A 13538-nucleotide genomic window follows, 5' to 3' on the forward strand; every position below is an offset into this window, starting at 1 on the left:
ACGTCTTCCCCATCCAAAACGTGCGCAACGTCCCTAAGGAAGTTTTTATTTCAAAAATTTATATATAAATATATTTACATTTAAATACTTTTAGACAATTTATGTATACATACACATAATATAGATACGTACAAAATTTATTTCGCCGAAGAGATGACGGTCGCGAAATAAATCCTTTTTCCCCATCCTAAAATAGGTTTCACATTTATTTTAAATTCAAATACTTCTATATAATTTATATATGCATATACATAATATACCTATGTACAAAATTTATTTCGCCGAAGCGATGCCGGTCGCAATGATAGTCACGAAACCAATCCATTTTCCCCATCCTAAAATAGGTTTTACTTTTATTTCAAATTTAAATACCTCTGCACAATTTATATAAACATACACATAATATATAGCGCGATGACGGTCGCGATGACGGTCGCGATGACGGTCGCGATGACGGTCGTGAATTCAATGCTTTTTTCCCTATCCAAAAATCGCACAACGTCCCTAAAGAAGTTTTTACTTCAAAAATTAACAAAGTTAATAATGTAATGGGACATGTTAAATAATTTTATTTAAATTTATTTAATTAAAACTATATGCTTCAAACGCTTTAGTCGACGCACTTCGTCATTGACATATTAACATTAAACAGTTCACACACTAAGTCATTAGATTAGAGTGAGCACTAGTTTTGCTTTATATTTTTCACTGTACTTCGTGACTTCAGTTTTTATGGATTGTACTTGGAGGTCTTTTTTATTAGGAATGTTGTTTGAAACATACCACGGAGCATTGGTTATAATTCGAAGAACCAGAGACCAGAACTTTGTTCTGGAATCTTTGTACGATTTCTAGGTTTGTGTTGCTAGCAGAACCCCATAATTGAATGTCATATCTACGTCCATATTGGCTTCAGTACGGCTTTATATAGGTATTAAGATCTTATTTATTAGATTTAATTGTGATTTCCTGCCAATAAGCCAGGAAAGTTGTCTTAGTTTGAGTCCCAATTGTTTTAGTTTTATAAATACTTGACTTTATTTCTCTGAGTAATCATTTAATAATTTAATAACAATTCTGGACATATTACCTCTTAAACTGTTAACAAATATATACATAAACTAACAAAAAAGGTTTTAGAAAAATATAAGCTCAGACCGGCCCTGGCAAGGTATGGTGAAGTTGTACTGATATTGTACTCCTAGTTTTTACTAAAAACAAGTGGTATTATTAAATAGTTTTTTAAAATTAAAGTGTTTATCTACTAGATACTACTACGTAAGTTATCTATACGTAATTATTACTTTATTATTGTGAAAAGAAAACGTCAAATAATAAATATACACCAACGTTCAATCATTTTGTGAGGTTAGCTAGCATGCGGTTGGTTTGTCACTTACCAGAGCCGGACTGAAGCTTTCGCCACCGCAGCTAAAATGACTTCACACAATGTAAACACACCTTCCGATCTAACCAGTCCAGTAAATCAACGTTCGAATATCACAAACAGTTATGCATCAGCCGCTTCAAACTCTTTTCCGAGTAAGACCCAAGCAATTGTATTTAGTTGTATCGATAATGCTAAACTGCAGGATTATTTAATTCCGTTGGGCACAATAATCAACCCAAAAAATATTATTTTTTCATCTAGATTATCTCATAATAGAATCTGCATGTATTTGGCAAACAAAACCGTAGTAGATAATTTCATGCAACAACATGGCTCTATAGAAGTACTCGGCGAAATTGTAACAGCACGGAGACTTGTCTCTCCAGCAGAAAGACTAGTCTTGTCTGGTGTCTGCCCGTCAATTCCTCATCAAGTATTAGTTGAAGAATTACAGAATATTGGTTTAAAGCTTATTTCCCCAATAACATTTCTGAAAATCAGCTCAACTCTTCCCGAATATAGTCACATATTGAGCTTTCGGAGGCAAGTTTATGTAAGCCCTATAACATCACCAATTCCAGATTCTATTCTAATAAATTTCGACCAAACACCTTACCGCATATTTTTGTCACAAGGTACACTCACCTGCTTTATTTGCAAAAATACAGGGCACATATCATCCCAATGCAATAACAGTTCAGTAACGGAATCAACTCATATTGATTCAAACAATGAAGTACCAAATCAAACAGACCCAACAAGTATATTACACAAGTTACCAAACACTCAGCAGTCATCAAGTTATGCATTATCAAATCCGAGCATATCACCTACACCTACAAATCTCCATGACCAAGAAATTACTAACACTCCTACTCATAGCAACACTTTCAGTCATCCACATTCAGCGGCAATACCGTTTTCACAAACTCCTAAAGCAATATCCTCCAATCTATCAGCACCTCTTCCATTAGATACAACTGCAGAAAACTCCAATAAAACTGATACATCACCACAATTTTCCGAAACAACCATTTCAAACAATCTTACAATCAAAACTTCAAGCTCGACTTCTGTCATTACCAATGAGTCTGCTCCAGTACTTCCAAAGGTAATAAAGCCACAACATCCAAGTGAAAACTCTAATAGCACTTGCGAAAATGCAAGTTCTTCCATAAAACGCAGTATTGGTGAGATCGATACTCCTCCTTCAGACTCAGCAATTTCATCACAAAATCTGTTTGCAAAACCCAAATCTTCTAAACCAAAAAAACCGCGCTCATCTAAAGTCCCATCTACACGGGAAACTCTTGAACATTTTATTGATAATCGTACCCCACCATTCGTTTTAAATTACCACCAATTGTCCTTACTGATTGATAATGTCCAAGGCTCCCCCGACACTATTAGCGTCGTTAAAGAATTTACAACTGATATGCCTGGTTTACTCTATCTTTTACAAAGCAGCTATCAATATGCAAATGATAGATCTACAAAAACTAAGTTTACAAAACTTCAAAAGAAACTTAATAAACATTTAGGGAAAGAGATTTCTGACTTAGACAGTGACTCTTCTGTAGATAATTGCTCAGTATCATCTAACTCCGAATCTGTTAACAACATTCAACTCGATACTTCAATGGAACATTGATGGATTTTTCCATCGTCTCCCTATGCTACAGCTTCTTTTATCTGAATATTCTCCAGATATTATTTGTCTACAGGAGACAAACTTAAAGGCCAATCAGTTGTACAATTCAAAACATTTCACTTGTTTCCGCAAAGACCGTACAGATGCAAGTCGTGCAAGCGGTGGTGTAGCGATACTAGTAAACAAATCCATCGAGGCGGTACAAATTCCAATAGTCAGTGATTTGGAGGCCGTTGCTATCAGAATCACATCTACCAGTTTAGTATCTATTTGCAATGTTTACCTTTCTTGCGACATACAAGTAAGTTCTGATAGCCTTTGCAGGTTATTAGAGCAACTGCCACGTCCTCGTATAATTCTAGGCGACTTTAATGCTCACAACATAATTTGGGGTTCAGATCACACATCTGCCAGAGGTTCAAGTATTGCCGATATCTTAGATCAACTTAATATAAATTTTCTTAATGATGGTAGCCCTACAAGGTTCAATATTTCAACAGGGTATTCCTCATGCATCGATTTAACTCTTTGCGACCCAAATTTAGCTCATTGTTTCAGTTGGGATGCTCAAACCTATACATATGGTAGTGACCACTTTCCAATCCTAATTAGAAACCATAATTATCCCTCATCAGGTCCCATATTCATATCTAAGTGGAGAATAAAAAATGCAAATTGGCAAAAATTCTCCGAATATATCGATAATAATATTTCCAGTTTGGATATAACAGACGATGTGAACTCGAATGTAGAGCAGTTTAATCAACTTATCTTAAGCGCCGCCCACAAATTTATTGGTAAATCTAAATCTGTTAAAGGCCGATGTCCTGTACCATGGTGGAATGACAGTTGTGCTACAGCAATCCGTGAAAGTAAATCAGCCCTAAACCGATACAAAAAACATAAAACACCCGAAAATAAATTAAAATTCAAAATGCTAAAAGTAAGGGCACAGCTAACTGTCAAAACTGCTAAACGATCTTCATGGAACAAATACACATCGGAAATTAATAGCAATACCCCCCTCTCTGATGTCTGGAACAAAGTTAGGAAAATATCTGGTTTACACACTTCATATAACTTCACGGGGCTAAAAGAAAATAATAATTTCATAACATCGAGCAGCGATATTGCAAACATTTTTGGAAGAATCTATCAAGGCCACTCATCGAATCAACAGTATACCGCCAATTTTCTCAAAGCCAAAGAATTCGCCGAACAAAATCCCATTTATCCGTTTGAAGCACAAAATAATTCATTAAACCATCCCATCTCTCTTCAAGAGATAAACTCATCTATTCTTAACTTGAAGGACTCTAGTCCTGGGCCTGATGATATTCCTTCAGCATTTCTGAAACATCTCCCTGCTTCAGCCATAACGTATCTCTTAAACATATTCAACAGAATTTGGCTTCACCATCAATGGCCAGCTATTTGGTCAAATGCAATAGTCATTCCTCTCCTAAAAACTAATAAACCTAAACATGACCCAGAATCATATCGACCCATATCTCTGACATCAACAATCTGCAAATTACTAGAAAATATTGTTAACTCCAGGCTCTCATGGGTTTTAGAAAATTCTAATTTCTTAATCTCCGAACAAAATGGCTTTAGAAAAGATCGGTCAACCACAGACAACATTTTAGACTTGGAAAGTGAAATACATGAAGCTCTTGCTACAAACCAAAAATGTGTTGCTATATTTTTTGATTTAGAACGTGCATTTAATAAAGCTTGGAAGTACAACATTTTGAGACAACTTCATAAATGGAATATCCAAGGTCACTGCCTTGCTTTCATCCAAAACTTTTTAAATAACAGATCTTTTCAAGTAAAAATAAATAATATCTTTTCAAATATTTATAGTTTGGAAAATGGTACACCCCAAGGATCCATACTCAGTCCAACACTATTTCTGGTAGCAATAAATGACATCATCAAAAACATTCAAGCACCCTTACAGGCTCGTTTATACGCTGATGACCTAGTGGTATCTATTAAAGGTAAAAATATTTCCTCAATGTCGTCAATTCTTCAAAACTTTTTAGATACTCTCGAAAATTGGTCCAACTTTACAGGTTTTCAATTTTCAATAGAAAAATCAATAGGAGTTGTATTCTCTTCAAGCCCCTTGCCACAACCTCCTAACCTAAGAATGTATGAGAAACAGCTGGAGTTTAGAGATCACCACAAATTCTTGGGTTTAATCTTCGATTCAAAGTTAACATGGAAAAATCACATCTCACAACTCATCCTTTCCTGTAATAAAAGATTAAATGTATTAAGATCTCTCTGTAATAAAAACTGGGGCTCAGACCAATCCACTCTACTCCTCCTGTATAAATCTTTAATACGTTCTAAGCTAGATTATGGAGCAATTGCCTATTCCACTGCTAATCAATCTCTACTGAAATCATTAGATATTATTCATAATAAAAGTCTTAGATTAATCCTAGGGGCTTTCCCAACTACGCCTGTATCCAGCATTTATGCTCTTTTAGGAGAACCATCGCTACATCACCGCCGCATGTACCTCGCTCTATCACATGCAGCCTCAGTTGCTTGCGATATTTCAAAGCCAATATATCAAAACACTTTTACAAACAAATATGTAAACATATTCCAAGATATTCGCTATACTAAAAAACCATATTACGAAAGAATTAAATCCATACTTCAAAACCTAAACATTAATTTTCCGGAGGTTTTCTCCTCGGATATTAAATACCCCGAGCCTTGGCTGATCGATTTACCAACCTGTGATGCATCTCTGGAGTATTTCGATAAATCTAATACACACCATTCTCTGATTCGTTCCAAGTTCGAGGACCTCATAAATAAGTACCCCGACTACCATAAAATCTACACAGATGCGTCTAAGTTCGAAGACGGTGTGGGGGCATCAATCGTTTCTTCAGAAAACAATCTTCTTTTTCGTTTACCCCCAGCATGTAGCACATTTTCAGCTGAACTCTACGCCATATACCGTGCTGTGAAACTTCTTAACGAGCTTACACTCACCAAAGCCCTGATCATAACAGATTCCCTTAGCTCTCTAAACTCATTAAAACACATTTTTCCGAAACATCCTTTTGAAAAGTTGCTAAAATACCAGCTTTCCCAAGCTCATGAACATGGAAGAAGCGTTCAATTTGTATGGGTTCCCTCACACGTCGGAATAACAGGAAATGAAGAAGCTGACAGGACTGCACGAGAGGCAATTTTAAGTGATTTTTCGGAGCCGATAGACAAGTGTGTTTCCAGTGACTTAAAAGCTTATTTTAAAAATAAAGTATTGTGTTTGTGGCGAAATGAGTGGTCTCAATCTAATTCTAAGTTAAATAAAATAAAAAATAATGTGTCTCAGTGGTTTCCATCGTCGCGCAATAGACGAGAACAAATTGCGGTTGCGCGTTTACGTCTAGGACATACCAGGTTAACGCACTCTTACCTTTTCACAAAGAGTAATCCACCTATATGCGATCAGTGTAATGTCCGATTAACAGTCGAACACTTTTTAATAGTTTGTAGTAAATATGACCAAGAAAGACAGCGCTACAAGATCCCAAACGCTCTACCACAGGCTCTAGGTCAAAACTATTCCTGCGACAATATAGTTAATTATCTAAAATCCATAAACATTCTGTACAACCTGTAGTTGTTTACTTTTGTTATTTATATTTTGTTCCGTCGCTAATAACCTTTTGGTGGATGCGACTTCTTTTTCTAATAAAAAAAATAAAAAAAAAAAAAAAAAATATAAGCTTGTTTTATTTATTCCGAAACAATGCAAATTTTCGATCTACATTGACTCCCCTAATAAACCTATTTGTTGAGTTGCATTGTGTTGAAATCTTGCATAATAACAAAACGATAATAATTATTAACGCAAAAGCGCATAAATTATTGTAGGAAACCTTCTAAATTTGCTAGTACGTTCACCCAGTTGAATACAAAATAATCTTGACCCAAAAAATAATAACTAGGCGACTGGTTCATAATAATTTTTTGTTGCGCTTAACCTTCTAGGAATATTTTTTCAATATCAACGCTAAGTATTCTTAGACCAGATGTTGGGCATTGGCCTTAAGATCTAGGTGTTGCTAGCACAATGGTTCCGTTTTTAGAAGAGATTTTAATAAGATAGCAAGGATTTAAGTATCAATTACCGAGATAATTCTGTTCTTTTATCTTGTATATTATAATGCTATATGAAAATTTTAATTGATACATTTAAATACAGTAGGTAACACACAATTTTATTTTTTATAGAACACAACTTTTTAATCTTAGTCCGATTACAGATAACACTCCGTTTTAGTAATGAGGTCAGAACTCCCCAAAAATATCTAGAAAAAATCCTAATCATACAATGTTTTACGGGACAATCAATTAAAGGCACGTATCCATTACGTTGGTGCTCTGTGCTCCGTGCGTGTAACTGCTCTAATGGATACGCCATGGGCTCCTATACATATTAACCGCCACCGATTGGATCGCTGAGGGTGAGCGCCGAGCGGGAGCACCAACGAATCCGCTATGTGGAGCTGCTCCACGAAGTACGGAGCACCAACGTAATGGATACGTACCTTTACCTACCAACATTATACATGCCTACTGTGATTTAAATTGGCTAAAAATATGTTTTCTATTAAAACTGAAGGAAATATTTGGACGAAATGATTAAAACATTTATCTCGGCTCTGGATCTCCATTCCCCCAATATTTGATGTCCATTCATCAACACCTTAAAAACTTTTTATTTACCGTTAAATTTACTTAACAGAAGCGTTAACTTCTTAACGCTTTTGTCAAAGTTTCCATGTCAATATTTGCAGGTTTCCCTTGTATTTAGAAAACTCCAAAGAATGCCAGAACTATAAGTTACTAAAACTAAACTGAAGGAAGATGGCGTTAAAGAGAAATTTCAACAGAAAATATCTGAAAACCTAAATAAATTAGACACAAATAATAAAAAAGATAAAATTTAATGACCGACAAGATAGGTACGGGACATGATGGGTCAATAGAAACAAACCAAGAACATTCACAAATTCAATAATATTAATAATGAAATCAGAAAAAATATAAAAGAGAAAGCAAATTTGCTTTGAAGAAGAATGTCAAGAAAAAGAAGATTTTCATAATACTCACACTACATAAAAATTTTTACAAAATGACAGGATTGCAAAAAACAAACCAAAACACAATTTTTTTTTTTAATAAGAACGGTAACACCGTGATAACGACTGACGGAAAACTAAAACGAAAGAAAAAATATTGAAGGGGCTGTTCAAAGATAGAAGACATATCCTTAGAAAAAAAAAAGAAACAAGTGAAGAAATTACAAAGGAGTAAAAAATGTATGAATTAAAGGACACACGAAACGGAAAAAACCCTTAGCCAAATCAACTACTTATCAGGTGACCGGAAAGTCCCTTTTAATTGTTTTTGTTATACATACTACAGAGGGAAAACATAATAACACAATTTTATTTGTGAGCTATTTATTATTTATTTATCTAAAACATCGGTGTGCATAACTCAATTGTTGCAACACAACTTATATTCGTCCGTTTGATGCTCTGTGACTCAGTGGCGCACCGAGAATTTTCCTCTGGGAGGGGTTGGCTTGGACACCGAATTTTTTTTGTATTGTTTGTGAAAAACAAGTTACATTTTCCTGTAGGCGAGGATATAAAGCATTACGTTATGAAACCTTTTGCGTTCGATTCGATAGAGCATTAGGAAAATTCTTGAATGCTCGGCATGAGGTACAAATAAAAATTGCATTGTTGTAAACAGAATAGTTATTTATGAAACGGTTCGTGAAGTATGCTTTTTTCGAACGCACGCGATGTTTAGAGGAGCACGAGCGACAGCGGAGCGAGTGCTATACATCGCGTAAGTTCGCAAGAAATACTTCACGCGCAGTTTCATACAATATTTTATCTACGATAAACAAATAAAAAAACTGTAACTCTTCGTCACTGGAATTTATTTCTATTCTACAATTTTTAGAACTTTGACATTTAAAAATGCTAACTTCTTTCAAACCACAAAACTGTCAAAACTTTTGTTGTAATTTATTGCTCATTATGTCATCACCATGACAACGCGAAAGTTAAGGATATTTGATTATATATGAAAGTGTGCCAAAAAACAGTGAGAAAAAGTAAATCCCATTTAAAATACATTGTTACTTCACGCACACTTTAAACATTTCACGCACTGCTATCTATAATGACAGTTTTCACAAACTAAAAACTTATACATAATATGACAGAGTAGATAAAATGTATTTTCCAAAGTACTTCTTAAAGTTTAAAAAAATAAAAATTCACAACTCAGAACATAATCATGGAAATGAGTTATATTTTTATTCTCGGGGGTTTTGAGGTCGCTAAACAGGAATATGGGTTCGGCTTCGACGAAGCTGTTGTAAGAGGTACCTGCGCCCGGTATCCCAGTAGACACGTCGTCTCTTGGAGTTTTATGGAAATTCATTATCAAAATCATTGAAACTTATTCCGAGGTTTTTGAGGTCGCTGAACCCGAATATTGCTTCGACGATGCAGTACGAGGTACCTGGTGCCCGGTATCTATATTATCTCCTGGAGTTTTACAATAAATATTGCAATCTCTATTTCGTCTTCTGGAGTTTTATAGAAATTCGTTATAAAATTCAACGGTGAGTAACAATAACAGTAAATTATTTTAGTTCAGAGCGAAAATTAAAAAAAAAACATAATTCGAAATTTTTTTTCACTATTAATAATAATTTTTTTAGATATAGAGATGTTAAAACCTGGAGTATATGATTAAAACTCTTACCTTAGAAACCCCGGAATAACAAGTTGCAACAAATTTTATTACGAATTTTCATACAATTTCCAGAGACAACGTAGATACAGGGCACCAGGTATTTCGTACAGCATCTTCGTTGCAATATTCTTGTTCCGAGATAATAAATTATTTTCAATAACGAATTTCTATAAAACTCCTAGAGACGACGTAGTTTCCTGGCACCAGGTATCTCTTACAGCTTCGCCGACCCTGTATTCCTGTTAAGCGACCTCAAAATCCTCCTAATATGAAAATTAAACTCATTCTCATGACTATTTTTCAAGTTGTGAACTTTTATTGTGTAAACACTTTGAGATGCACTTTGGAAAATGGATTTTCCGCCTACAAGAATGCAATTCTCATTTGTAATTATTCATGCCAAGTGTTCAAGAATTTCCCTGAAGCTCTACCGAATCGAATGCAAAAGGTTTCATAATCCCTCTTACTTTAAAAAAGTTAGAGGTTTAGGCGATTTTAGTGCTTTAGGTACTACTATTCTTTAAATATCTTTGTTATATGTCCTAAGGAAGGGAGAAAAGTGAAAGTAGGGTATAAGAAAATATATGCCGATCATGAAATATGGCGCTGGGATGGAATGAACCAAACCTTGGTGGTAGAGACCAAAGCAAAAAAACTAAGCAATAGCAATGAAAGGAAACAAATGACGACGAAAAATGCAAAGAATAGGATTACGAACTATGGAAATAAAACAAATCAAGACAGCAATAAAAACGAAAAGCCGAAAAATGACAAGATACATTTTGCAACAGGGATAAATAAGAAGGAAACGACGCAGGCAATGGACAAGGCAATAAGTAAAGATAACAAAAAGAAAACTAAAGTCAACTTGGGTACATGGAATGTAAGAGGCACATACGAAACAGGAAAACTCAAAGAATTAATTAGAGAAATTAAAAGATATAATGTAGAAATAATAGCTTTACAAGAGACAAAACAATTGGAAACAGAAATAGTAGAAATAGAAGACGTGGTATTTTTTAAAAGCGGGGGAGAAACCAGAAGGTTAGGAACAGGTTTTATAATACAGCGAAAATGGAAGGAAAGAGTAATGGCATTCCAACCAATATCAGATAGACTATGCACAATAAGATTAAAAGGGGACAAACGAAACATAAGTATAATAAATGTACACGCACCGATTGAAGATGCCACAGAAGAAGAAAAAGATGAATTCTACGAGCAATTGGAAAGAGAATATGATAAATTACCAGGGTTTGACATCAAAATAATAATGGGAGACTGCAACGCCAAAGTAGGAAGAGAGAATATATACGAACACATAATAGGGAAATATAGTAAGCATGAGGTGTCGAACGATAATGGCCAAAGAATAATAGGCTTTGCAACAGAAAGGCAAATGGTGATACGAAGCACACAATTACGCCGAAAAGATATATATAAAGGAACGTGGATTTCCCCTGATAAGAAGACAGTAAATCAGATAGACCATATTTTAATAGAGAAGAAGCATGCAAACAATGTAATAAATGTAAAGAGCATGAGAGGAGCGGACTGTAACTCTGACCACTACCTGGTGAGAGCAGAATATAAAATCGAGCATAATATAAAGCGAAACAATAAAACAACAGAAAAAATTGGAAAACAATTTAACATAGGACTACTAAAAGATAACAACACACAGAAGAAGTATGAACAGGGAATAACCAACAGACTAATCAGGGAACAAGAAACGTCAAGCCCAGACAAACAATGGCAAAATATCAAAGAAGCAATCTTGGACACAAGTAAAGCAATCCTAGCGGAAAACCAAAAGAAAACACAAAACAAAAGATTGGTATGATGAAGAATGTCAAGAAATAGCAGAAGCAATAAGAAAAGTAAGACTCAAAAATCTCACAAATGACGAAGAAAGCACTAGAGAAGAATACAGAGAATTGAGAAAAATCATGAAAAGAAAATGTAGAAGCAAAAAGAGAAAATACAACGAGAACAAACTGAAAGAAATAGAAGAAAAATTTCAAAAAAAAGAAATAAGATCATTCTACCAGGAAGCAAAAAAATGGAAAGAGGATATCAAAAAAACAACCCATATATGAGAGATGATAAAGGGATGTTGCTAAATGAGCCTGAAAAAATAATGGAAAACTGGCAAAACTATTTCACAGAACTGCTAAATAAGAGCGAAGTACAAAAGGAAACAAACCATGAAATTGAAGATGATCAGATAGCAATAGAAATACCCACAGAACAAGAAATAAAGAACGAAATAAAGAGCTTGAAAAATAACAAAAGCCCAGGAATAACAGAAATATCGGCCGAAATGATAAAATCAGGAGGGAAAAGACTACAGAAAGAGATATATGATCTGATAAAAAGAATATGGGAAGTAGAAAAAATGCCAGAAGAGTGGACCATAGCAAGAATATGCCCTATACATAAAAAAGGTGATAGAATGCTATGCGAAAACTACAGAGGCATCGCACTATTAGAAATAGTTTACAAAATCTTGGCACAAAGTATAAGTAAAAGGCTAAGTCATTATTCGGAAAAAATACTGGGGGAATACCAGGCAGGTTTTAGAAACAACAGATCAACGACTGACCAAATATTTGCCTCAAAAGAAATACAGACTACCTGTTACGAACATAAAACAGTACTATATGCTTTGTTCATAGACTTCAAGCAGGCTTACGACACAGTAAATAGACAGCAGATGTACGAACTGATGAAAGAATTGGGGATACCAAGTAAAATTGTCAGGATGATAAAGATGACGATGGAAAACACAACAAACCAAATAGCTTGGAAAGGGTATACATCCAAAAAGTTTGAAACCAAGGAAGGATTACGACAAGGAGACCCACTATCAACAATGGCATTCAATCTAACATTGGAAGGAATAATCAGGAAAAGCAGAATAAACATGCAAGAAACGATATTTAAAAACGGCCACCAATGCATAGCATTTGCAGATGATCTGACGCTATTAGCAACAAGCAAAAAAGAACTACAAAAGTTAATGAAAAACATAATAACAGAAGCCAAAAAATTCGGACTTAAAATAAATGAAGAAAAGACAAAGTATATGATAATGGGAGAGATCCAAAAAGAAAAAGAGAATAACATCATAGTACAAATAGATGGAGAAAAAACATACTCGTTTAAAAGAGCCAAAGAAATTATTTACCTGGGAGCCAAAATAGATGAAAATGGTCATGAAGAAGGGGAGATAAAGGCAAGAATAGCTAAAGGAAATAAAAAATATGGAGCATTACGCACATTATTTAAATCCAAATACGTATCAAGAAAAACAAAAATAAGAATTTATAAGACTGTTATCAGACCTACAGTAACATACGCAAGCGAAACATGGGTGCTCAAAAAGTCAGAAACAGACCTGTTAGAAAGATGGGAGAGAAAAATGCAAAGAGCAATATATGGAGGTGTGAAAATAGAAGGTCAGTGGAGAAGAAGAACCAATAAAGAATTGGAAGAACTATATCAAGAGCCAACGATTACGACGACGATCAAAGCACAGAGAATACGATACTTGGGGCACATAGAGAGAATGGGAAGTAAACGAATGCCAAAAATGGTACTTTCACGAAGACCAATACAAAAGAGGAGGAAAGGCAGGCCAAGAAAAAGATGGAAGGACAGTGTATA

This window comes from Diabrotica virgifera, chromosome 4 (genome assembly GCF_917563875.1).
Source record: "Diabrotica virgifera virgifera chromosome 4, PGI_DIABVI_V3a".
NCBI classification, from domain to species: Eukaryota; Metazoa; Arthropoda; class Insecta; order Coleoptera; family Chrysomelidae; genus Diabrotica; species Diabrotica virgifera.